We start from the raw sequence: 25586 nt of genomic DNA, 5'->3' as shown, positions 1-25586 counted from the left end.
AGAGTTACATACACGGAGGTCCATTTGATGACCAACACTCCATCATTTAGCTGGGGACCACCTGGAACCCAATCAAAGACCACTGGTTGAGAACCACTGCTGTAATATATAGTAACAAATACTGTACACCCTTCTTGATTCTTGATTCATGCTTGGTCTAATGTCATATGTAAAAATGAACTGAAATAATAGTAGTAGTAATATTTATTCAGTACACAAATTCACAGAAATACACACAAGTCACTGATTCTGTGCTTTTATTTTCAAGGAAGACACAGCAGTTATTCTTCTACTTCCTTATTATTACAGGATAGAGACGTAGCTCTGCAATACAAAGATAAGAGATAAATAACTAAAAAGTACAGACTGTTAACTTATAGTACCATTGTTGATAAAGTTACTGAACAATAGAAGTACTATAGTGAAATGCGTACATCGTGTGTGAAAAAATCGTTGCACTCCATCTTTAAATTTCAGCATTTCCAACACAGCCAAGGTTCAAGGTTCAAGGTTCTTTATTATTTGTCTCCCAAGGAAGACATTTGTCTTAGACAAAGGGCCCGCATGCAAGCTTAGCCCTTATGTCTATGTTGCCGCAGTGCAGCGCCAAATACATCTTTCTTAAAAAATAAAACATAGAGGGGGGGGGGGGGGGGGGGTAAGAAGACATCACATCACATTTCAAGTAGGATGATAATACTCGGCTGTGCAGGCACGTTTCTATGGGTGGGGGTGGCGGGGGCATGGGCCAGGCACAAAAAAGCTCTCTTCCTACGCAAGCCATCGAAGGGATGAGCTGCGAGGGGGGGGGAAGCAAAAAGCCACTCATCTCACTCGCCACCATCATAAACCTCCACTAACATGTTGGGTGCGTGCGTGTTTGTCATTGTGGCCTTGACAGTAAATCTGCCCTCTGTGTGGGTGATGACATGCGCTGCCTTACGTCGGACAAACAGGCTCTCGTGGTTGTAGTACATCTCGCGATAAAGATACTTATTGCAAACTTTGGACTTTGGAAAGAATCCCGCCGCAAACCAGTTGGAGTGAAAGATGTAGTTGAAGGGCACGGAGAACATGAAGGCCAATTTCCTGTCCACGCGGTTGGTCTTGGTGTCGACGAGGTCGTAGGTGATGACGCCGACGGCACCCCTCGTGGCATACGGTGTCTTGCGGAACTTCAACTCCACCTCCATGTTGGTTCCGATGTCACGTTGCATAGCTACGGCCGAGCCACTGTGCATGTACATCCTTAAAAGTAGGAAGAAAAAAAAATGTTTAAAGAGTATAACTGATTAAAATAAATCATAAAGAACTGTGACGGACATTGGTGCATTTGTTTGATTTAACTGTATGTAATGTATGTGTTTTTTCTTTTTTTGTTATCATTATTTTTGTTCTGTATTTATGAACATTGCCTGAAGTTTCTTCAAATATTGTCTTTGTATTTGTGCTGCCATGGGGATGTGGGTGGAAAATATATGTAAATAATTACTGAAATTGAAATCACTTTGTTGTAATGAAAAATCAATTAACATATGTTAATAAAAACAAAATCATAGTATCAAGTATTATAAAAAGTTTAAAAGAAAAGTTAAAAGTAGCCTACCCGGGGTTCTGGAGTTTATGGGAAGTACAATGGTTCCTCAACACGATGTTGCACTGGCGATGAGTGAGCCTGGAAACGTGAGTCTTGAGACGTCTAAAAGCCTTACGTACAAAAGCGTCACTCACAGTGGTGCTTAAACATAATATAAGCAGAAACGTAAATATCTTCGTCTTCAACATGATGAGTGGAAGGGTAATGGCCTGGAAAGGGAAGAGAGAGTGCAAAGACCATGTTATTTAATGTCTTCTATATCCTGACACTTTTCTGAAAAAGCCATGTTTCTATGTCAGTGGTTCTTAGATTTTTTTTAAATAGCAGACCTACAAGCTCGTAGCGTGCCACTCGGTGGCGCGCTATGAGCTTGTAGATCTGCTATTTTTCAATAGCTAAAGCATAACATAATGCTAACACCAAAAGGGGTTCCCGCCCAAAATGGATGGATTAAGGATCATGACATTGACTTCTTCTCACCCAGGGATTGATTGCCCAGTACAGTCATAATCTGATTGTATTTCTTCATGCATAAAATGTAAATAATTTTTTTTTAAAGAGAGAATGTTGCCCTCTGCGGTCAAGTTCCTAAATATTCATTTAGACTTCAAGAAGAAAAGAAGCATGCATTTGTTCTGAACTAATGGAATGTTACTCTAAAACATTGCTTGTATGCATATCATCAAAAGGCAAACACTGGAAACTCCTCATTTGAAATTGAGGCTTTATTGGGGAACTGGTTTATTTAGTCAGTTCAAATAAATAGTATTAAAGTAAGTAAATAACACCACAACACAACCTCAGCATCCTTTCTCAGACCCCACATTTTTGGTCTCGATGTACATATACAGTATATACATTGTTAATATGCACATGTGAACATGTACCTGAACTATAAGAACTATTGGTATAAGATTAATATACTGTATAACCATGCTGCTACCAAGTCTGACTGTTACCAGAATTCTGGGTTTACATGAAAGAAACAATGTTCTTACCTGGAATCAAAACGTAGCGTCTGTTGAGTTCTTTGAGAACTTATTATTTGAAACAATTGACAAGCAATTTATAGCATCATGGGGCAGGGCCTTTTCCTAATAGGCCCCTCCTTTTTAAAACTGCAAATTGCTGTTGTCCGATTCTTGCATAATGATGACATGGCCATGGCCATATTAGGTATCAGTTCTACATTGAGATGAGAAGTTTAACCAACCCGGATGTGCCATACTTTTCTTCAATTAAACAAATACAAAACTGAAGTAATAGTTGTTGGTGCCACAAGGAAGACAGATTAAAAGTCAGCACCCAACTCCAATCGGTAATGCAACCCATTAAGGCCCACCTGAGGCCGATTCTGCAAATGGCTTCTAAATTCCAACAGTTTTCTGCAAGCGTTTGCTATAGTGTATCAGTGGTGCTCAAACCTTTTCATGTCAAGGACCCCCAAACATTTGGCTGCAAACCCCAACCTGAAAATATTCTGACCCCAGAAGCAAAGATTGAAGAGTTAAAAATGTTCAGTTTAAAAAGATACATAATATATTCAAAGATTTGCAAAGGATATGATTTTCAAAATAGCAGATTTACGAGCTCATATCCTTGCTTGCTTTTTTTTTCTTCTTTTTAATCATGAAAAGTAACAGTTTGTAGCTCTCTCTCTCTCATAGTTGCAGGCCATTTCCTTTGCGTGAGCTGTATGGTATCCGTTAGCCTAAGATTTAGACTCTCATAGAGGTATTTTTCGATTCTGAGTGATCATTACTATAATGGTGTTTAAATTTTTGGCTCGCGGACCTATAATCGCTCTTAACATGTACATATGCACAATCTAAGGTGCTTACGTTGCTGCCCCACTTCTCAGCTTGGCCTACGCCCTGCGTTTGAAAGTCTACGGTGCGTTGTTTTCAATAGAAAAGGTGTTTTGATCCACTCTGTCTCGGAATATGGCATCCATCTTGGATTTCACTCCATTGTAAATGCGCAACAGGAAAATGACAGATTCCGAGACAGAGTGGATCAAAACACCTTTTTTATTGAAAACAACGCACCGTCTAATGGCAATAACGTGAAGAGAGAGACTGTCATATACATGTACACACACATCTGCCACAAACAGCTCTGCCGTGGCTGATGATGAAAAGTTAACAAAGAGAAGTATATGACTAATCTATCTGTCTGATAAAGACTAAAGATTACCCCAAAAAAAGAGAGAAGAATGACTTAGATACAGAAGTGGTCAATTTTTATCTTCAACTTCATATTGACATCTGTTCTGTTGTCCAGATCATATCTCACACCAAGGCATGGCTGAATCATTCAGGCCGGTAGTCAGTCATACACCCAGCCAGCCAGGCCACCCTACCCACACACGTGTACATTTTTGGATTACAAGACAGCCAGCCCTGGCAGCCAAATACCGCTTGTAGGCCCTGAGAAAGCCACTATTCTGTCCCAGCGTATCCTCTGTTGATTGTCCTTTGTTTATTATTGTTCGGAAATTGAAAAGTAATGGACAGGTCTACCATTAGGAGCTATAGCCCCACCGACTATATGGGGAGGGGGTGGTCATTCAAGAAACATACAACCTGGGTGATCTAATGTATGCTATCCAAATTGTATGTTTATTCGCAACACTTTGATTGAAATATGTATTAACAGTTTGCAGAATTACAGCACATTTCAAGCACAAACTCAATACAAAGACTGTTAACTGTGAGTGGACGACCAAATTAAGCATTACACTTGTTTACAACAGGGTCCACCATGTTCAATTCATCAAAACATTTAGAGACGTACAAATAGACACTTCTATATAGTTAAAGAACAGAACAGGAATTACAGTACAGTACAGTATAGTACAGTACAGTACATGAATGATACATTCTCTGGCTGATTTTAGTTTCTACCCTTCCAAGGACCCCTGAGACCACAACTTTAAAAACCAATGGTGTAGTGCTTTATGTACTGGACCGCATCTCCAGATATGATCCACTGGACCTCGGATGTCAACATGATGTTGAAATGTATACCGCTTCTGTATCGTAGTCATAGTTCTCTCTTTTTGTATCTTTGCCATCAGTTTCCTCCTTTAGAGTGAGAGAAAAACAAGTAGTGTCGAAATATGTTTTGTATCTGTTTGTAAAACATGGGGGTCTGGTACTAGATTATCATGCTGGGGCCCTTTACTTTAGATTTGAATAGAATAGAATAGAATAGAATAGAATAGAATAGATAGACTGAATAGATAGACTGCCGGTTATATGATTTCGCTACTTTATTATGTTTTTATAACACATAGGCTATAATTTTAATTTCCAGATTGAATGCCTCTCACTTGGCTCCATTTTCTACAGTGCCACCCTGATCTTTGGGACCTAGGCTTGGTTCCAGAATGCCCATTCAGGAGTCCAGCTCTGCCGCATCGCCAAAGCTAGTTTCATCTTGTTTCTCCTGTGATGTCTCGGCCTAGGGGGAACCGAGACATTCCCTTTAATATCATCACCTTTAATATCATCACACTCCATTAACATTACATTATTCAGTGTGGGTCTGTGTGCTCCATCCGCACTTGCAAGTCTGTGTTTTCTTATGAAGGCTTGCAAGTTAAAGTTAAAGTCTGCTAAATGCCTGAATTGCATTTTCAGTCATATTACCATTGTACATGGCCTTTACTGTACTGGTATTTTCCAGTATATGATATTTTATTGTAAGGCAAGGAAAGGGAAGGCAGTTTTATTTGTATCTAGCACATTTCAACAACAAGGCAATTCAATGACTGTGCTTTAAACAGAACATCACACACAATTAGAACAACACAATTATACAATTACATTAGGATGCTTAATGGGAGTTTGTTCGGTATTTGGTGCATAAAAGCTAAATGCTCCTTCCCCACATCTATTTTTGGTTCTAGGGGCAAAAAGCAGACCTTTCTCAAATGACCTGAGAGATCTGGACGGTTCATGATATCGTACAAGATCAGAAATGTATTTTGGTCCTAAACCATTAAAAGCTTTATAGACCAAGTCTACTGAAGATGAATGCATGCAAGTTTTTCTATACCTTGCGGAAACCCATGCTATATGTTTTAGTTGATTTGGCTGACTTTGTGATTGTGCTGAGGTGGATGTTTAAAACAAAAATACATTGCATGGATGCACCTGGGACGCATCCTCAGTGATGTATCCCAAGGTCATCGGGGTTTTGGGTCTCCCAACATCATACCCCTCACTCAGGTGACCCAGCCGCGGTGATCAAGTCCCGACTTACATCCCAGTAGCTACCCTCGATCAGTCCCATATGGGAAAAACCTGCAGGGTTCCTCCTGAACTACTCTGCCGGGACTACTATAGGTCTGAGTCCATGATAGTCCGGCAGCCGTGGGTGTGGAGTGGGAAATTTGGTATATCGTTTTTTTTTATTGGCCTAAAATATTGTCTAATACATTCATGAATCCACTTTCTCAGCGGCTGTCGGTATTGAGCAGTTTGTTTTATAGGGGTTTATATGTGACCATACCATTAACATCATAATAAGTCAAAAATGTCAAAAAGGTAAACATTTCATTATGCTTTATCCATTCCAAGGTGAAAATACACGACATTCGTTTTGCACAAAGAGCACTCCTTGGGCTAAAAACGAACATATAGCCGTCATCACAAATGTGATGAGGTCAGCACATTTTGGCACATTTGAGTGATGGCCGTTTTTAGCCCAACGAGTATTTTTTTGTGCGAAACTATTGCTTGAAATGGATTGAGAATCATGAAAACCCCCTAGTTTGACATGTCACATAGTATAATGACAGCATAATGAAAATTTGAAAATCTTGCTTAATATAGGATGTTAAATGTATGGTCACATATAAACCCCTCAATACCGACAGCCGGTCAGCAAGTGGATTCATGAATGTATGTACAGTATACAGCACAGACAATATGTTAGGCCAATAAAAAAACAACTATACCAAATTTCCCATTTTAAACAAAAAGAAGCCTGTTGGCTGCCGGACTATGACTACACCAAGGTTCCTTTTTTTTACTTGGCGAGTTAAGTAAAATCCTTAGCGTTAACATAGCTCTGATCCATAGCTCTAATGCGTTTCATTTAGAGCTATGTTACTCTCAACTTCCGCCGCTCGCATGAATGCAGACCAGCCTCTCCTCTTTAGTGTAAATAAAAAGAACGTTTTTGCTACTCACCAAAACAAAGGCTGGTTGTGTCATTAGAAAGCCTAGTTTCCTTAGTGGACGCACTCTGAGCCCCCCACCACACGTATAAACTGTATAAACTTTTTAGCCAGAAAGGGATTTTTTTTTCACCAGAGGAAAAATATTCTCTATGGGGCAATTCTCTGGGCAATATCGGTAGAAGGCGCAGTGGAGTAACTAAAAGTATTATTTTTCCGGTGGAAACAAAATCCCCTTTTGGCCAAAAAGTACAGTTCATGTGTGGTGGAGGGCTAAGAGTGCGTCCACTAAGGAAAGTAGGCTTTCTAATGACGCCTTTGTTTTGGTGGGAAGCAAAAACATTATTTTTATTTACGCTAAAGAGGAGAGGCTGCATTCATGCAAGCGGCGGAAGTTGAGAGTAACATATAGCTCTAAATGAAACACATTAGAGCTATGGACCAGAGCTAGCGTTGACACAATATAGTCTCTGTTCTGCAGATGGGTTCCCAGATTGACACAACTCTGAGTGTATAACTTTGGGTGTGTTCACACTGGCTTCATGATGCTGCTTAGTGAAGTGTGAAAGGAAGCTTTGCATAAACCTAACCATGTCTAGATTACCAGAACAAATGCTTAAATTAAAGTCATTCCTAGAACACATTGTAATTTGTAATTTATCCCTATCAGAATAGGGATAAAAAATAGATAAACGAATATGTACAGTGTCATTGTAGAAATTAACTCTAATGTTGTGCATAGGTATAGTTACAGTTGTCCAGAAGTCAGAATTCTGGTCAATGCACTGAATGGGACATTATCACGTTGAATCATTTAAACGTGATAATGTTTGGTCCCATTGAGGGTCTTCAGATGAAGAGACCTGACTTAATATCTAACAGTCTGCTAGTTCCTCTTCAGAAGGTTTCAGTGATCTAACAATAAACCACTCTGACTCTGACCTCTTTTTCTTTTTCTTCTTTTTTTGCAATTCAAATGTTTATTTATTTTGCTACAAAATATAAGTTCGGCACAGCCTAACAACATTGCAAGCCTGTCCAAGTCAATGTTTGTGCATTCATTTAAGGGAAGTTGTATTTATACAACGTAGTTTCGGGAGAAGAGACCTCCTTCCGCTTGACCTTAACCACTCCTCCCTCATTATCAACAACTCCTCCCTCCTCATCAACTCACCTGCCTTTCATTATCACCCAGCCAATCCCTGGTGCAATCACCACAGCATAAATACACCTGCGATCTCTCAACCAAGTTGTTTGTCCTGCTCCATGACAGACCAAACATGGGTTGTGAGTACTGCACTTGTAGATCGGCTATTTTCACTACTCTTCAAAATCGCCATCCTCCTCCACCCCAACCTCCTCCTTCCGCCTCGATTCTCTAGGAATCCAGGGGGGGCAGTGACGGAGCAGAGACGACCAGCCGCTCATTCCGAGTATAGAGCAAAGATGACCGTCAGCTCCAGAGACTACGCCCCCACCCTGAGTCTCGCCCTACCTTGGGTTCCTCACTCCACTCCATGCATTCATCTCATTCTGTTTCAATAAACCGTTGATCTTGAGCGAAGGTGTGGTCTCTTACTAAGTGAAGGTTCATATAAAACCCAAATCTGTCCCATGTCCCTTTCATTTACTTTCTCCATTCACTCTGCCCACCATATTCATATGATGTGATTTGAACAGTTTATCACCATTACAAAGGTCATTATTTGTAGACGGTGACTATATGCACTGTATGACATTTGTTACCTGACATGTTGAATGTTGTTTTTTAGAGTAAAAAAGAAGAGAGTGAGAGTAAAATTACAGAGTATGCTATTATGGGTTATATACTTGCTACCATAGAGGTTGATACAAGACAGAAGCTGTTTAAACTGGGTCCAGTTCCTTCCAGTCACATCATGCATAGCAAGCAGGCTGCCGGTAAATCACCATTTATGTTCAAAAGCAGAAGTTTCTGGATAATCTAAAGAAATATTAAAATGAGAGAGAGAGAGAGAGAGAGAGAGAGTGAGAGAGAGAGAGATAGGGAGAGAATATTATATCTGTCATACAAACACCAACACATAAAATAGTGTTGATGTTGCCATGTCTCACGACCCCCGCCCCCCCCCTCCACAACCCCAATACAAATTGGCTGCTACAATAACCTTAATAATTGAGAAAATACATAATCTGAAACCAGATATAATCATTAAGGTTGTACTATGTGTATACTATGTAAACTCTCATTTATTTATTTTTTATAATCTGGGGACCCCCTGAAATAATTTTGCAAAAGCATGGGTTCTCAACCTTTTCAGGCCGTGACCTTTTACAGTCTATGGCTGTGACCCCCCAAAAGAACCCTGTTTGAACTGGGGACCGCCACCCTGATTAGCACTTGGAATTTTAGGAGTGTAGGCATTACATTTTGTTTGAATATTGTGAAAATAGCAGATCTACAAGCTTTGTCTCTACGAGCTTTTAGAGCGGCTATTTTCACAATTGTGTCCTCTTTCTTATGTAATTTTACAATTTAGCCAACATTTGACCAGTTTGTATAGTAAAGTTTTTGTAGGTATTTTGTAGGTAAGTACAAAAGTAAGTAAAAGTGTATAAAATGTATTAAAAAAAAATCGCATCGCTACTCATTGTGAGCTTGTAGATCGGCTATTTTCAAATGGCCGAAATGTATAGGGCTGAAGTGGTTAATGTATGTTTTAATAAAAACCTATACAAACTAACTAGTAACTCAAGTTTTCAAATAAATGTAGTGGAGTAAAAGTACAATATATGGATCCGAGATGTAGTGGAGTACTAAATTACAAATACCTCAAAATTGTACTTAAGTAAATGTACGTAGTTATTTTTCCACCACTGCATAAGAGACATAAGAGTGTTAAGTCTGTATTTTGTAGAGATAAGACTCACTTTTGAGGAGGGATCTTATGGAGCAAACTCGTTGGATCAGTTAATTGATAACCTTATAGCAACAACAAAAAATACGATGTGGATGTCTCCTGTAGGTCTTGTGACAAAGCTCATGAGAGAAACAAGAAGAAGTGTTTGACTTTGAGGAAAACAATATGTAACAATGGTGAACAATATCACTGCTACAAAATTGAAGACAAAAATGGAACACAGTGAGCATGGGCAATACGTGCACACTGCAGTGCATAGTCTTCTTGAGCATGATAGTGACACAGTGAGGACATTATGGGTATTACAGCAGTAGAGGCAAACACTGAAACTGAAACTGAACTAAGTTCAGCAATTCCATCGACCTGAATATTGCTGTTAAGAAATGTGTCCAGGTTCTAAAAGTGGGGTCCTTGAGGGGGTTCCAGGAGGTCCCCAAATGATAGATAGTTTGGAACTAAATGGACAGGTCTTTAAGTCAGAGAGTGCGCAAAAGGATCCAAATGGATTTTTATGGGGTCTGAGGATTTTCCAGTGAAGAAATTGGGGTCCCAGAGATCATATCGAATGGGGGTCCCAGCAATGAGAGAATGCCTATTCATTTCATAGGTTTCTGTAAGCGCATTACAAACAGTTCTGTACTTATCTAACGACTAATATCTCATGGCGGTCTGGTATAAAAACATTTCAAATGTGAAAATGGTTCAGCAAGGTGTATAGTACAATAGAATTATCAGGATAGCACAAAACATTATGTTCCCAGAATAAATAGTTGTAGCATGTTGTAACTGACAACACATGTTATTCTATTATAGCTAAATAAAAAGCACTGTAGTAACAACATTCAAACATTAGATTTAAAAGCATCCAATACCAGCTGTAAATATGTCCTATGAAATGAAATAATAATAGTAGCCTAGTAATATTTATTCGGCACCCAAATTCACAAAAAAACACACAAGTCACTGATTAGGTGCTTTTATTTTCAAGTAAGATGCAGCAGTTATTATTATTATTATTATTATTATTATACTTCCTTATTGTTGCAACTTACAAGATAGAGAAGTAGCACTGCAATACAAAGATAAGAGATAAAGAGCCAAACATATAGATGGATTAAAATAAAAATACAACTCGTCTTTTCTTTTGAGTCGATTATTATTACATCACATATTATCACAAAAGAAATGACAATACACTGGAGAATAGTCTGCATGAACATGGGCACCCTGACCCTGGACAACTGGCCACCTGGATTTCAATAGTTTTTTACAATTAACCAAGACCTGAGTCTGCATACGTTTACAATGCAGAAGAAGATACAGAGTACAGACGGTTAACGTTAACTTATGAATAGATTTACCTCATTACCATTGTTGATGAAAGTGCATATCTAACTTGAGTAATTCACTTTTTAAATCCTTTTATTATTATTTTAAAACAAATTTTAGGAAATTAATTATTGTTAGATTGTTAGATATTTTATGTGAATAGGGTGTGCCCATGTATTGTTTAAGTTTAAGGTAACAAGCCTGAATAGCAAAGCAAACAAAAAGGTAGGAGCGCACGTCATCAATAGTGGGGAGGTGCTGACCACGGAAAATAGAAAGGTTGGTAACCCAAATAAAAAGGATTTTTTTGCATCGTGACTACGAGCTGTGCGACCTCTCCTTTCTATTAACAAGCCTGCATGCAGGGAACAGCAACTCATCTTAGCATTTCAGCATACACTCAGCCACGGACCCACCCATCATAAACGTCCACTGTCATCGTAGGTGTGTAGGTGTTTGTCATTGTGGCCTTGACAGTAAATCTACCGTCTCTGTAGGTGATGTGTCGCGGTGCTTTACGTCTGACAAACCTTCTCTCACGCCGGTAGTACATCTCGCGATAAAGATTGTAATTGCAAGCTCTCCACTGTGGAAGGAATCCTGCCGCAAACCAGTTGGAGTAAAGGTTGAAGTCGTAGGGCACATGAAACAAGACGGCCAATTCTACACGGTCTACACGGTTGGTCCTGGTATTGAGGAGATCGTAGGTGAAGACGCCAACAGCACCCCTCGCTGTATGCGGTGTCTTGCGGAACTCCAACATTGTCTGCTTGTTGGTGCCGATATCATGTGGCAAAGCTACGTGGCCCGAGCCACTAGACATGTATAACCTTAAAAGAAAAAAAGTATGTTTAGAGTAACTGATTTAAATTAAACATAAAGTATTATAAAAAATAAAAATAATAATAATAATATATCCTACATTGGGTTTGTGAGTTGATGGGAAGTACAATGATTCACAATCACAATCTGGCACTGGCGATGAGTTGGAGCGACGTTAGAGATTATGTTATAAACTGCACCAATCGCTGAAACTACGCCGGCTAGATCCACTTTTTTGGCACTCACAGTCACAGTGGTGCTTAAACATAATATATACAAGAAAGTATATATCATCGACATGATGAATAGAAGGTAATAGCCTGGGAATGGAAGAGAGAGAGTTTAAAGACGATGTTATTCAAGGATCATGACATTTTGACTTCTTCTCACACAGTGATTGATTGCCCAGAACACTGAGAACAGATAGTCATAATCCGATTTGTATTTGGCCTTTTGACTCAAAGGCTTTTCAGCTTCCAAGAAGAAACAAAAAATACACAGGGAAGACACATTTCAATATTCTAACCACACCTGGGAGTCTATTAGAGTAATGTTAACTCCATAGAGTTTAAAACAGAAAAAAGAAACATCCATTTAATTTTCTATGCACAGTAATGAAACTTTTTATTTGCAATTAGGGTTTATTGGGGAACTGGTTCTAGTTTATTTAGCCAGCCAAATAAATAGTATTAAAGTAAGTAAATAACACCACAACAGATATCCTCAGCAATGCATCCTTTCTCATCTTTCTTCTTGAACAGAACTTGTTTAGCATGTACTGTACAAAGACTGCTATCTCCTCTAGATATATATGCATTATTATTTATATTCACATGTACCTGAACTATAAGAACTATAGGTATAAGATTTATATACTGTATAACCAGACTGCTACCAAGTCTGACTGTGCAGAATCCCTGTGTTTACATGAAAGAAACAATGTTCTTACCTGGAATCAAAACGTAGCGTCTGTTGAGTTCTTCTGAGAACTTCTTATTATTTGAAACAATTGACAAGCAATTTATAGAAGAGAGAGACTGTCATATACTTGTACACACAGATCTGCCACAAACAGCTCTGCCGTGGCTGTGTACGTGTACACATCAGTGATGATGAAAAGTTAACAAAGAGAGAAGTATATGACTAATCTATCTGTCTGATAAAGACTAAAGATTACCCCAAAAAAAGAGAGAAGAATGACTTAGATACAGAAGTGGTCAATTTTTATCTTCAACTTCATATTGACATCTGTTCTGTTGTCCAGATCATATCTCACACCAAGGCATGGCTGAATCATTCAGGCCGGTAGTCAGTCATACACCCAGCCAGCCAGGCCACCCTACCCACACACGTGTACATTTTTGGATTACAAGACAGCCAGCCCTGGCAGCCAAATACCGCTTGTAGGCCCTGAGAAAGCCACTATTCTGTCCCAGCGTATCCTCTGTTGATTGTCCTTTGTTTATTATTGTTCGGAAATTGAAAAGTAATGGACAGGTCTACCATTAGGAGCTATAGCCCCACCGACTATATGGGGAGGGGGTGGTCATTCAAGAAACATACAACCTGGGTGATCTAATGTATGCTATCCAAATTGTATGTTTATTCGCAACACTTTGATTGAAATATTTATTAACAGTTTGCAGAATTACAGTACATTTCAAGCACAAACTCAATACAAAGACTGTTAACTGTGAGTGGACGACCAAATTAAGCATTACACTTGTTTACAACAGGGTCCACCATGTTCAATTCATCAAAACATTTAGAGACGTACAAATAGACACTTCTATATAGTTAAAGAACAGAACAGGAATTACAGTACAGTACAGTATAGTACAGTACAGTACATGAATGATACATTCTCTGGCTGATTTTAGTTTCTACCCTTCCAAGGACCCCTGAGACCCCAACTTTAAAAACCAATGGTGTAGTGCTTTATGTACTGGACCGCATCTCCAGATATGATCCACTGGACCTCGGATGTCAACATGATGTTGAAATGTATACCGCTTCTGTATCGTAGTCATAGTTCTCTCTTTTTGTATCTTTGCCATCAGTTTCCTCCTTTAGAGTGAGAGAAAAACAAGTAGTGTCGAAATATGTTTTGTATCTGTTTGTAAAACATGGGGGTCTGGTACTAGATTATCATGCTGGGGCCCTTTACTTTAGATTTGAATCATATGATAGACTGTCGGTTATATGATTTCGCTACTTTATTATGTTTTTATAACACATAGGCTATAATCTAAATTTCCAGATTGAATGCCTCTGACTTGGCCCCATTTTCTACAGTGCCACCCTGATCTTTGGGACCTAGGCTTGGTTCCAGAATGCCCATTCAGGAGTCCAGCTCTGCCGCATCGCCAAAGCTAGTTTCATCTTGTTTCTCCTGTGATGTCTCGGCCTAGGGGGAACCGAGACATTCCCTTTAATATCATCACCTTTAATATCATCACACTCCATTAACATTACATTATTCAGTGTGGGTCTGTGTGCTCCATCCGCACTTGCAAGTCTGTGTTTTCTTATGAAGGCTTGCAAGTTAAAGTTAAAGTCTGCTAAATGCCTGAATTGCATTTTCAGTCATATTACCATTGTACATGGCCTTTACTGTACTGGTATTTTCCAGTATATGATATTTTATTGTAAGGCAAGGCAAGGGAAGGCAGTTTTATTTGTATCTAGCACATTTCAACAACAAGGCAATTCAATGACTGTGCTTTAAACAGAACATCACACACAATTAGAACAACACAATTATACAATTACATTAGGATGCTTAATGGGAGTTTGTTCGGTATTTGGTGCATAAAAGCTAAATGCTCCTTCCCCACATCTCTTTTTGGTTCTAGGGGCAAAAAGCAGACCTTTCTCAAATGACCTGAGAGATCTGGACGGTTCATGATATCGTACAAGATCAGAAATGTATTTTGGCCCTAAACCATTAAAAGCTTTATAGACCAAGTCTACTGAAGATGAATGCATGCAAGTTTTTCTATACCTTGCGGAAACCCATGCTATATGTTTTAGTTGATTTGGCTGACTTTGTGATTGTGCTGAGGTGGATGTTTAAAACAAAAATACATTGCATGGATGCACCTGGGACGCATCCTCAGTGATGTATCCCAAGGTCATCAGGGTTTTGGGTCTCCCAACATCATACCCCTCACTCAGGTGACCCAGCCGCGGTGATCAAGTCCCGACTTACATCCCAGTAGCTACCCTCGATCAGTCCCATATGGGAAAAACCTGCAGGGTTCCTCCTGAACTACTCTGCCGGGACTACTATAGGTCTGAGTCCATGATAGTCCGGCAGCCGGGGGTGTGGAGTGGGAAATTTGGTATATAGTTTTTTTTAATTGGCCTAAAATATTGTCTAATACATTCATGAATCCACTTTCTCAGCGGCTGTCGGTATTGAGCAGTTTGTTTTATAGGGGTTTATATGTGACCATACCATTAACATCATATTAAGTCAAAAATGTCAAAAAGGTAAACATTTCATTATGCTTTATCCATTCCAAGGTGAAAATACACGACATTCGTTTTTCACAAAGAGCACTCCTTGGGCTAAAAACGAACATATAGCCGTCATCACAAATGTGATGAGGTCAGCACATTTTGGCACATTTGAGCGATGGCCGTTTTTAGCCCAACGAGTATTTCTTTGTGCGAAACTATTGCTTGAAATGGATTGAGAATCATGAAAACCCCCTAGTTTGACATGTCACATAGTATAATGACAGCATAATGAAATTTTGAAAATCTTGCTTAATATAGGATGTTAAATGTATGGTCACATATAAACCCCTCAATACCGACAGCCGGTCAGCAAGTGGATTCATGAATGTATGTACAGTATACAGCACAGACAATATGTTAGGCCAATAAAAAAACAACGATACCAAATTTCCCATTTTAAACAAAAAGAAGCCTGTTGGCTGCCACTAAGGAAAGTAGGCTTTCTAATGACGCCTTTGTTTTGGTGAGAAGCAAAAACATTATTTTTATTTACGCTAAAGAGGAGAGGCTGCATTCATGCAAGCGGCGGAAGTTGAGAGTAACATATAGCTCTAAATGAAACACATTAGAGCTATGGACCAGAGCTAGCGTTGACACAATATAGTCTCTGTTCTGCAGATGGGTTCCCAGATTGACACAACTCTGAGTGTATAACTTTGGGTGTGTTCACACTGGCTTCATGATGCTGCTTAGTGAAGTGTGAAAGGAAGCTTTGCATGAGTCTAACCATGTCTAGATTACCAGAACAAATGCTTAAATTAAAGTCATTCCTAGAACACATTGTAATTTGTAATTTATCCCTCTCAGAATAGGGATAAAAAATAGATAAACTAATATGTACAGTGTCATTGTAGAAATTAACTCTAATGTTGTGCATAGGTATAGTTACAGTTGTCCAGAAGTCAGAATTCTGGTCAATGCACTGAATGGGACATTATCACGTTGAATCATTTAAACGTGATAATGTTTGGTCCCATTGAGGGTCTTCAGATGAAGAGACCTGACTTAATATCTAACAGTCTGCTAGTTCCTCTTCAGAAGGTTTCAGTGATCTAACAATAAACCACTCTGACCTCTTTTTCTTTTTCTTCTTTTTTTGCAATTCAAATGTTTATTTATTTTTCAAAGTGCTACAAAATATAAGTTTGGCACAGCCTAACAACATTGCAAGCCTGTCCAAGTCAATGTTTGTGCATTCATTTAAGGTTCCCAAATCTGTCCCATGTCCCTTTCATTTACTTTCTCCATTCACTCTGCCCACCATATTCATATGATGTGATTTGAACAGTTTATCACCATTACAAAGGTCATTATTTGTAGACGGTGACTATATGCACTGTATGACATTTGTTACCTGACATGTTGAATGTTGTTTTTTAGAGTAAAAAAGAAGAGTAAAATTACAGAGTATGCTATTATGGGTTATATACTTGCTACCATAGAGGTTGATACAAGACAGAAGCTGTTTAAAACTGGGTCCAGTTCCTTCCAGTCACATCATGCATAGCAAGCAGGCTGCCGGTAAATCACCATTTATGTTCAAAAGCAGAAGTTTCTGGATAATCTAAAGAAATATTAAAATGAGAGAGAGAGAGAGAGAGAGAGAGAGAGAGAGAGATAGGGAGATAATATTATATCTGTCATACAAACACCAACACATAAAATAGTGTTGATGTTGCCATGTCTCACGACCCCCGCCCCCCCCTCCACACCCCCAATACAAATTGGCTGCTACAATAACCTTAATAATTGAGAAAATACATCATCTGAAACCAGATATAATCATTAAGGTTGTACTATGTGTATACTATGTAAACTCTCATTTATTTATTTTTATAATCTGGGGACCCCCTGAAATAATTTTGCAAAAGCATGGGTTCTCAACCTTTTCAGGCCGTGACCTTTTACAGTCTATGGCTGTGACCCCCCAAAAGAACCCTGTTTGAACTGGGGACCGCCACCCTGATTAGCACTTGGAATTTTAGGAGTTTAGGCATTACATTTTGTTTGAATATTGTGAAAATAGCAGATCTACAAGCTTTGTCTCTACGAGCTTTTAGAGCGGCTATTTTCACAATTGTGTCCTCTTTCTTATGTAATTTTACAATTTAGCCAACATTTGACCAGTTTGTATAGTAAAGTTTTTGTAGGTATTTTGTAGGTAAGTACAAAAGTAAGTAAAAGTGTATAAAATGTATTAAAAAAAATCGCATCGCTACTCATTGTGAGCTTGTAGATCGGCTATTTTCAAATGGCCGAAATGTATAGGGCTGAAGTGGTTAATGTATGTTTTAATAAAAACCTATACAAACTAACTAGTAACTCAAGTTTTCAAATAAATGTAGTGGAGTAAAAGTACAATATATGGATCCGAGATGTAGTGGAGTACTAAATTACAAATACCTCAAAATTGTACCTAAGTAAATGTACGTAGTTATTTTTCCACCACTGCATAAGAGACATAAGAGTGTTAAGTCTGTATTTTGTAGAGATAAGACTCACTTTTGAGGAGGGATCTTATATGGAGCAAACACGTTGGATCAGTTAATTGATAACCTTATAGCAACAAAAAAAACCCGATGTGGATGTCTCCTGTAGGTCTTGTGACAAAGCTCATGAGAGAAACAAGAAGAAGTGTTTGACTTTGAGGAAAACAATATGTAACAATGGTGAACAATATCACTGCTACAAAATTGAAGACAAAAATGGAACACAGTGAGCATGGGCAATACGTGCACACTGCAGTGCATAGTCTTCTTGAGCATGATAGTGACACAGTGAGGACATTATGGGTATTACAGCAGTAGAGGCAAACACTGGAACTGAACTAAGTTCAGCATTTCCATCGACCTGAATATTGCGGTTAAGAAAATGTGTCCAGGTTCTAAAAGTGGGGTCCTTGAGCTGGGGGTTGATCCAGGGGGTCCCCAAATGATAGTGGAACTAAATGGACAGGTCTTTAAGCAAAAGGATCCAAATGGACCTTAAATGGTTCTGAGGATTTTCCAGTGAAGAAATTGGGGTCCCAGAGATCATATCGAAAGGGGTCCCAGCAATGAGAGAATGCCTATTCATTTCATAGGTTTCTGTAAGCGCATTACAAACAGTTCTGTACTTATCTAACGACTAATATCTCATGGCGGTCTGGTATAAAAACATTTCAAATGTGAAAATGGTTCAGCAAGGTGTATAGTACAATAGAATTATCAGGATAGCACAAAACAGTATGTTCCCAGAATAAATAGTTGTAGCATGTTGTAACTGACAACACATGTTATTCTATTATAGCTAAATAAAAAGCACTGTAGTAACAACATTCAAACATTAGATTTAAAAGCATCCAATACCAGCTGTAAATATGTCCTATGAAATGAAATAATAATAGTAGCCTAGTAATATTTATTCTGCACCCAAATTCACAAAAAAACACACAAGTCACTGATTAGGTGCTTTTATTTTCAAGTAAGATGCAGCAGTTATTATTATTATTATTATTCTACTTCCTTATTGTTGCAACTTACAAGATAGAGAAGTAGCACTGCAATACAAAGATAAGAGATAAAGAGCCAAACATATAGATGGATTAAAATTAAAAATTAAAAATACAACTCGTCTTTTCTTTTGAGTCGATTATTATTACATCACATATTATCACAAAAGAAATGACAATACACTGGAGAATAGTCTGCATGAACATGGGCACCCTGACCCTGGACAACTGGCCACCTGGATTTCAATAGTTTTTTACAATTAACCAAGACCTGAGTCTGCATACGTTTACAATGCAGAAGAAGATACAGAGTACAGACGGTTAACGTTAACTTATGAATAGATTTACCTCATTACCATTGTTGATGAAAGTGCATATCTAACTTGAGTAATTCACTTTTTAAATCCTTTTATTATTATTTTAAAACAAATTTTAGGAAATTAATTATTGTTAGATTGTTAGATATTTTATGTGAATAGGGTGTGCCCATGTATTGTTTAAGTTTAAGGTAACAAGCCTGAATAGCAAAGCAAACAAAAAGGTAGGAGCGCACGTCATCAATAGTGGGGAGGTGCTGACCACGGAAAATAGAAAGGTTGGTAACCCAAATAAAAAGGTTTTTTTTGCATCGTGACTACGAGCTGTGCGACCTCTCCTTTCTATTAACAAGCCTGCATGCAGGGAACAGCAACTCATCTTAGCATTTCAGCATACACTCAGCCACGGACCCACCCATCATAAACGTCCACTGTCATCCTAGGTGTGTAGGTGTTTGTCATTGTGGCCTTGACAGTAAATCTACCGTCTCTGTAGGTGATGTGTCGCGGTGCTTTACGTCTGACAAACCTTCTCTCACGCCGGTAGTACATCTCGCGATAAAGATTGTAATTGCAAGCTTTCCACTGTGGAAAGAATCCTGCCGCAAACCAGTTGGAGTAAAGGTTGAAGTCGTAGGGCACAGAAAACATGATGGCCAATTCTACACGGTCTACACGGTTGGTCCTGGTATTGAAGAGATCGTAGGTGAAGACGCCAACAGCACCCCTCGCTGTATGCGGTGTCTTGCGGAACTCCAACATTGTCTGCTTGTTGGTGCCGATATCATGTGGCAAAGCTACGTGGCCCGAGCCACTAGACATGTATAACCTTAAAAGAAAAAAAGTATGTTTAGAGTAACTGATTTAAATTAAACATAAAGTATTATAAAAAAATAAAAAATAAATAATAATATATCCTACATTGGGTTTGTGAGTTGATGGGAAGTACAATGATTCACAATCACAATCTGGCACTGGCGATGAGTTGGAGCGACTTTAGAGATTATGCTATAAACTGCACCAATCGCTGAAACTACGCCGGCTAGATCCACTTTTTTTTTGGCACTCACAGTCACAGTGGTGCTTAAACATAATATATACAAGAAAGTATATATCATCGACATGATGAATAGAAGGTAATAGCCTGGGAAGGGAAGAGAGAGAGTGTAAAGACGATGTTATTCAAGGATCATGACATTTTGACTTCTTCTCACACAGTGATTGATTGCCCAGAACACTGAGAACAGATAGTCATAATCCGATTTGTATTTGGCCTTTTGACTCAAAGGCTTTTCAGCTTCCAAGAAGAAACAAAAAATACACAGGGAAGACACATTTCAATATTCTAACCACACCTGGGAGTCTATTAGAGTAATGTTATAACTCCATAGAGTTTAAAACAGAAAAAAGAAACATCCATTTAATTTTCTATGCACAGTAATGAAACTTTTTATTTGCAATTAGGGTTTATTGGGGAACTGGTTCTAGTTTATTTAGCCAGCCAAATAAATAGTATTAAAGTAAGTAAATAACACCACAACAGATATCCTCAGCAATGCATCCTTTCTCATCTTTCTTCTTGAACAGAACTTGTTTAGCATGTACTGTACAAAGACTGCTATCTCCTCTAGATATATATGCATTATTATTTATATTCACATGTACCTGAACTATAAGAACTATAGGTATAAGATTTATATACTGTATAACCAGACTGCTACCAAGTCTGACTGTGCAGAATCCCTGTGTTTACATGAAAGAAACAATGTTCTTACCTGGAATCAAAACGTAGCGTCTGTTGAGTTCTTCTGAGAACTTCTTATTATTTGAAACAATTGACAAGCAATTTATAGCATCATGGGTCAGGTCCTTTTCCTAATAGGCCCCTCCTGTTTAATACCAGCCAATTGCTGTCCGATAATAACATGGCCATATTAGGTATCAGTTCTACATTGAAATGGGACACTGTATGGTACCACAGAAAACCAACCCGGATGTGCCATATACTTTTCTTCAATTAAGGAAGCAAAGGATAGATTAAAGGACAGATTAAAACTCCGCGCCCAACTCCAATCGGTAATGTTAAACACTCAATAGCCTCGGAAACCCAGACGTTTTTTATTTTAACACCTCTCGGCAAGTCAATCCTAATGTAATTGTATACTGTAATTGTGTTTCTTTTGCTTGATTGAGCACATTGAATTGCCTTGTTGAACTGTGCTATACAAATTGCCTTGCCTTGTCTTACAATATACCCATGTGCCATGCACAATAGTAATTATGACTGACTTTAACTTGCAAGCCTTCATAAGAAAACACAGACTTGTACATTTGCAAATTGGAGCGCACAGACCTTCTACTGAATAATGTAATGTTAGTGGTGAAACAAGATGAAACTAGCTTTTGTCCCATCTCCCAGTCACTGGGACAGCTGGGACTGACACACAGAGACGAGTCGACGAGCAGCACATATCCAGACCAGCTAGAAACTAGAAGCCAGAGGTGTTGCCAGTATAACTCTATGGCATACAAAAGGTCTATACAAAATAAGACAAAAAGAAGCAACACTGGTCGTTTCTGGCCAGTGTTGCCAAATCTGTTTATAAGTGATTTGAACTTTTTATTTGTGTTTATTTTAATTTTAATTGTGTTTAAAAGCGCGATTAACTACACAAATCATGCGATTAATCGCGATTAAAAGTTTTAATCGCCTGACAGCACTAATATATATATATATATATATATATATATATATATATATATATATATATATATATATATATATATATATATATATATATATATATCCCGGGGTCCCGGGGACCCCCACACGGAGTTGCACTACTTACTTCTACACACTACTACACACAAGTATTATTGAGTATTTCCCTGCAAAGACCTTCTGCTGAATAATGTAATGTTAGTAGAGAAAGAGGATGAAACTATAGCTTTGGCGATGTGGCAGAGCTGGATTCCTGAATGGGCATTCTGGAGCCAAGCCCATGCATGGGTCCCAAAGATCAGGGTGGCACTGTAGAAAATAGTGGCCAAGTGAGAGGCATTCAACCTGGAAATTGAAATGATAGCGGCCCTCATATGTGTTATTTATTGTTACATATAAAAAAAATAAAGTGGCAAAAGCACATAATTAGCATGATCAGCCAGTCTATCATAATGATTCTAAAGTAAAGGGCCCCAGCATGATAATCTACTACAGTACACAAACCTACGGTCTGTACACAAACCATAAACAGTACTGTGCATCTCATATTTCGACACTACTCGTTTTCTTTCATTCTAAAGGAGGAAATAACTGATGACAAAAGATACGAAAAGATCGAGACTAAGATACAGAAGTGGTCAATGTTATCGTCAACTTGATGTTGACATCTGTTGTCCTGTAGATCATAGCTGGTCTGTAGATGCAGTCCACAGTACTACTGTACTACACCATTGGTTCTCAAAGTTTGGTTTGGGGACCCTTGGAGGGGTTTCAGGGTGTGGAAAATTGGGCCAACTGAGAGGCATTCAGGGCCGGACTCTCTCTCTCTCTCTCTCTCTCTCTCTCTCTCTCTCTCTTTTCATGCTGCAGACAGACAGATTAGTCCTCTCTTTACTTCTTGTCATAACTAACAGACAGTGTTGGGTATACTTTATATTTGGAATATATTTCTATTATACTTACTTATTACCTTAATTTTAAAATAATATATTGTATTACATATTACTGTCTGAGCAAGAGTAATATATTAATATTACTATTACATATTACTTTTTTTTAAATGCTCAAATTGAACAATTAAATATTTAGTATATTACCAAACTTGGAGACCTTCTTGATGGCCATACCTTGAGGTCTTTCACACAATTGCAGCAGCGTCATGGGTTGCCAAAATCTGAATTTTTCAGGTATTTACAAATTAGACATTTTATTACTAAGGACACTTCACTTTTAACCAATAGTTCCGCTTCACAGGTAGAACGAGCCCTCTCCTTGCAATTATCTAAGAAACAAATTTCAATTTTCTGTGACGTATTGAATTCCTATTCATCTATATCCTCTCAGATTACTAAGCAGTCCTGGGAAAAAGATCTGGACGTCTCTATTCATGATGAGGGCTGGGCAGATATGTGGGCCTATGCGAAACAGATTTCAGTTTGTAACCGAACTAAGTCCATCCAGTTCAGAATATTACATCGTATACATATAACTCCTGCTCTCAAGAACAAAATGGATGTCAGTGCGTCCCCATTTTGCTTTAAGTGCAAGACAGAGATTGGTAACTACGTTCACTGTCTTTGGTCCTGTGTGAAGCTTCAGAACTATTGGTATGATATTGTGTCAGAACTCTCTGTTATTTTTGGTGTGTCGATCGATTTAGATCCGTTGTGTCTTTTACTTGGTCTCCCGGATGATCATGTCATTGATGTCAAACATAAGAGGTTGTTCAACTTATTAACGTTTGCTGCTAGGAAAAATATTCTTTTGTTTTGGATCAAGGATGTTGCTCCATCAAAGAAATCATGGCATAACATTATAATGGGCTGTATTCCTTGTGAATACATCACATGCATGTTGCATTCTAAATTGGACACTTTCTACAAAATTTGGGACCCTTATTTGAATCATATTGGAACCACACTGTCTGCCACGATACTTGGAGGCTTTCCGTACCAACCTTAGATGCTTATGATAACTATTGTCTGCCTTCTTGGCCCTTTCTGACCTGGGATAGGATTCATGCGAGGTTTCCACTGGACACATATTGGTCTGGTTGACCCGTTCTGACCTGAGATCAGATTCTGAAGGGTGTCAGTCGTTCTTCGATTTTTCAGGGGTGGCGGACCTACGGGCTCGTAGCGCGCCACTCGGGGGCGCGCTGTGAGCTTGTGGATCTGCTGTTTTTCAGTGGCTAGAGCATGAAGGGTGCCCGGTCAGAATGGGTTAATATATGTAATTAATGTACTGTATGGATGTATTCCCTGGTTGAGAAGCAAATTCGAAAGTCACTTGTCATTTTGGTTCATTGTCCGTGTCATGTCTTTGTATATTCAATCTTTTTATTTATAATAGTGTTGTGCTGAGCTGTTTTTCTTTTCTTTTATTTTGTTTGTTATTATGTGTAATATGTCTGTTTGTCTTTAAAAAGAAAAAACCCAATAAATATACTTTATAAAAAAAATAATATTTAGTATAATTATAAATGATATATTGCGTAGACCAGTGGCGTATGTACAATAAGGCGAGGCCAAACGGCCGCCTATAGCCAAATCCACTTGAAAACATGACTGAGAACTATTAGTGGGCAGCGGATTGGCCGTTGCGCGTATAGAGCGCGACCCTCAATCACCCATTGGAATGCGAATGCATGCCTTTCAGCCTTTGTACTCATCTGGCAGGCGGGACGACACATCTTGCCTGCCCTGCAAAATGTAATTCCTGATAATGCTACTGGCGCCGTAGACATACCCCATCCTACTCAGCTATGGACAGTTAACACAGGAGCTAAATGTATTCCTTGAATTCATGGAAGCCAATAAATAATTTGATGACAAATTATAGAAAATAAGACATTCTTTAACTTCCGCAGTTGTCACATGTCACAAGACGAGACAGACAGACAGAAAGTAATACAGAAAGTAATGCAGTAATACAGAAATATGTTTTATAATATATTACCATTTTTTTGTTAAGTAATGCTATTATATTACAAGTTACCACATTTCGGTAATATATTACGCAATATATTAAGTTACGTAGTGTACTGTGTTTAACCCAACACTGCTAACAGACCATCCTGCTGCCTCGCGGCAGCACACATCAATGTACACAGCACAAGCACTACAACAGATTTTCAGCCATGACAGAACTGTTTGTGGCAGATGCCTGCGTCCGTGCTTGCGTTTGTATTTTGTGTACATGTATGTGACAGTCTCTCACTTCATATTATTGCCATTCGGCCTGAATGTGTGTGGGGATGTCGTACCTGCCACTCAGTTGACTTATTTGTCAAATGGTCTCTGGTATGGTAATGGTATATCATATGACAATTGATATGAATTCCCATAAATGTCGGTCATCATGTGACGGTATAGTTGGCTGAAATGTCAGTTCGTCGAGGCCAAAGGTCAGCTTTGAAGTATAGTGAAGGAGCTATACCTCCATTTTAGTTGACAGAAACTAAAACATGCAAGGTTGATTAACTGGCACCAATCTGGCACAATGACTGAAATCAGTCACAGCATATTCAGTACACAAATGCACAAAAATACAAAAAGTCACTGATTCTGTGCTTTTAGACGCATGCAGCATTTATTCTTTTACTTCCTTATTGTTACAGGATAGAGACGTAGCTCTGCAATACAAAGATAAGAGATAAAGAACCAAAAATACAGATGGATTAAAATAAAAATACAT

At 38.6% G+C, this 25586-nt stretch overlaps 2 long non-coding RNA genes across 2 annotated transcripts; both read right to left on the bottom strand.

The window, feature by feature from the left end:
* Positions 1–240: 240 nt before the first annotated feature.
* Positions 241–25586, bottom strand: LOC310859474. Its single transcript, XR_014569306.1, has 2 exons — positions 25519–25586; positions 241–322 (listed from the first exon to the last, which is right to left on the bottom strand). It is a non-coding gene; the product is annotated as an uncharacterized lncRNA (long non-coding RNA).
* Positions 824–2659, bottom strand: LOC310859473. The gene is made up of 3 exons (XR_014569305.1): positions 2596–2659; positions 1607–1806; positions 824–1248 (listed from the first exon to the last, which is right to left on the bottom strand). It is a non-coding gene; the product is annotated as an uncharacterized lncRNA (long non-coding RNA).

The sequence above is a fragment of the Protomyctophum parallelum genome (assembly GCF_964188405.1).
Source record: "Protomyctophum parallelum genome assembly, chromosome: 5".
NCBI classification, from domain to species: domain Eukaryota; kingdom Metazoa; phylum Chordata; class Actinopteri; order Myctophiformes; family Myctophidae; genus Protomyctophum; species Protomyctophum parallelum.
Note: the sequence above shows the minus strand (reverse complement) of the source record. Positions and strands in the feature narration are given on the sequence as shown.